Source organism: Belonocnema kinseyi, chromosome 9 (genome assembly GCF_010883055.1).
Source record: "Belonocnema kinseyi isolate 2016_QV_RU_SX_M_011 chromosome 9, B_treatae_v1, whole genome shotgun sequence".
Lineage (NCBI taxonomy): Eukaryota > Metazoa > Arthropoda > Insecta > Hymenoptera > Cynipidae > Belonocnema > Belonocnema kinseyi.
In genome coordinates, this window is record NC_046665.1 from 21103668 (window position 1) to 21106793 (window position 3126).

Consider the following 3126-nt stretch of genomic DNA (forward strand, 5'->3'; position numbering starts at 1 on the left):
TAATGAACTTTTATTTTTTGATCCCTTTGAAAAATCGAAACTAATTTTTTTGGTACCTGAATGCTAGTTTTGAAACAAAGTACTGACTCACAAAACATTAGAAATATATGTGATGGATCGAAAGTGCCAAACAATTTCTTTTTCATGTTTTCATGGACCCAAAAAATATAAAGTTTATTAAGCAGGAATATTAAAAAGTGATTATTTTGTACAGAATAGTATCCTGAAATTAAAAGAAATTGAAAACAGTACACTTGAGTTTCGGTTTATGGGAAAAATGAATCAAAATGTTCCCTTCACAATTTTTCCAGGCTTAGGACTGGCAGCATCTTTTACTTTTCTATTTCTATTGTACAATTTTCCTTATTTTTTTTTTGCTGGCGTGTTTAAAAATTTGTGGGAAATATGTGTTATTAATAATTCTTTGTTTTGTAATATTATTGTAATATTAATATAAGTTCAAGTGAAATAAATACTAAGATAAACAACAAATTTCCCTTCCGCTCGTATACTATTCATTTCACTTTTTTATACAACTATATTCTAATACTGCAAAATCGTGAAGTAATAATATTTCATGTACAGAGGTGGCTGAAAGGCTTCGCTTGCCTCTTTTTTGATGACTGATAAAGTTGTCTTAATTTTAATTATGCCGGAACTAAAAAAATTTCTCTTTAAAGGATTGATTGCTTTTAAACTTCTGTATAAAGTTAGGCCAGGGTTCAATAACTTCCGAGATAATCAACATCTTTCAATGTTCTTAGGCTCATTTTTAATTTATTTGTTCACCGTATGACACCAGCAGTTTGAAAATTGTAAAAACATCTAATCTGTAGGCAAATTATAATCAAAATTAAATGAATATATATTTTGAAAAATTTAATAGAAACTTCATGATTATATGGTTCATATATTCTACAAATATACTTTTGTTACCACAAAGAATATTGCAATTTTCCCAACTTGTTTGTCACAATTACAAGTTATTTCAATTCGATGACAACACTTTTACGACTGATACCCATAAGCTCTTGTAGAACGGAAAAAATTGCTTGAAAATGAGCCAAAAAACAGTTAAAAATATTGATTATTTCCGAAGTTATTGATCATTTAAGAAAACATTGAAATTTACACAATTTTTGCAATTTCAACTAAAAAAAAGGACTAAGTGGCTTCATGTATAAAATTAGTACAAAATGTACAAACTAAAAATAGATATATATAATTAAAAGATTGTCATAAGGGCGACCGCAGAATTTCGTCGGGAGCGGGTGCTAATCTGAAAAACTGCACTCGTTCCCAGCGAAATCGCGATAAAATTTCAGCCATAACCACGTCTCACGACGATCATTTAAAAAAAATCGAGAGTTAAAGGGTTTTTCATGTAATTTAAAAATATTTTAAATTATTCAAACAGACTTTCGGCAATTTCAAGGGATAGAACCGTAGTTATTTGATTACAAATTTCTTCAAACTGATAAACGAATTTTAAAAGATTTCAAAATATTTAAAAGAGTTCAAGATATTTTCAATGAATTTATGAGATTTTAACTCATTTTAAAAAATTTTTGAGAAATTTTAGTAGAATTTAAATTAGTTTTAAGATTTTAAAGTAATTCCAAACTATAAATAATGTTCTTGAATTCTTCTGTTAAATATCTTGAAATCTTTGGAAATTTTTAGAGATCCTTGGAATTCTAGTAAATTTCTTAATATATATATATATATATTGATTTTTTTAAATCTGTTATAATATCATAAAATATTTTTGAATATAGTTGAAATCTTGTTCAATCACATAAAATATTTTATAATAATTTGAACAATAATTCCAACTGACTGACAATTAGATATCTAATATGGAATATTTTAGAATGGAAATAAATTTTTCAAAATGCAAAAATTTCAATTTAAACATTGTTTTTACCCCCTCCACTCTGACTCGAAAAATCCATTGAAAATGATTTTTAAATTTGGGAACTATAGCTGGAACCAACTAGTCGTCCCAGAAAAAAACTGAAGTTATCGTTGAAGGCCTCTCATCCATATTTCTAGGTGATTTAGGAATCATTGAAAAAAATATCATTTAAACAATGTTATTGTTTATAATACTTATAATTTGTTTAAACAATCAGTGAACAACAATTCCAACTGACTGACAACTAGATACCTAATATGAAATATTTTAGAATGAAAATAAATTTTTAAAAATGCAAAAATTCCAATTTAAACATTGTTTTTACCACCTCCACTCTGACTCGAAAAATCCATTAAAAATGATTTTTAAAATGGGGAACTATAATTTTTGCATTTTGAAAAAATTATTTCTATTCTAAAATATTCCATATTAGATATCTAGTTGTCAGTCAGTTTGAATTGTTGTTCACTGATTGTTTAAACAAATTATAAGTTTTATAAACATTATCATTGTTTAAATAATAATTGTTTTTAATGATTCAAAAATCACCTAGAGATGTGGATGAGAGGCCTTCAGCGATACCTTCAGTTTTTTTGTGGGACGATTAGTTCGTTCTAGCTATAGTTCCCACTTTTATAAATCATTTTCAATGGATTTCTCGAGTCAGAGTGGAGGGGGTAAAAACAATGTTTAAATTGGAATTTTTACAGTTTGAAAAATTTATTTCCATTCTAAAATATTCCATATTAGATATCTAGTAGTCAGTCAGTCGTAACGGTTGTTCACTGATTGTTTAAACAAATTATAAGCTTTATAAACAATATCATTGTTTAAATAATAATTTCTTTTCAATGATTCAAAAATCACCCAGAGATATGGATGAGAGGCCTTCAACGATACCTTCAGTTTTTTTCTGGGTCAAACTTTAATACTACTGTAACCATAGCATCACACTTCAGAATTTAAAGCATGATCAATTTTTTAATATTTTAATAATATTTTATTTGAATCAACAAAATAAGAAACAATAGCATATGCTTTTGAATAATAGTATGTGAGGGACTATCTAGATTCTATAAAGACCCTATTAATAGGTCCTTATTGGATTGCCTACTGATAACCTGGCTAGCTGAGCGTGACGCTTTCGTTTGCGCCCTCGATAGATTGCCACTTTAGGGCCTCGGTAGAAAATAGGAAATCTAGACAGG

At 27.6% G+C, this 3126-nt stretch overlaps 1 protein-coding gene across 2 annotated transcripts in view; it reads left to right on the forward strand.

Moving 5' to 3' along the window:
- LOC117179452 (rho GTPase-activating protein 20-like) overlaps positions 1-3126 on the forward strand; it is a 419532-nt gene that overhangs the window by 340676 nt on the left and 75730 nt on the right. The gene's annotated exons all lie outside the window — the stretch shown is intronic.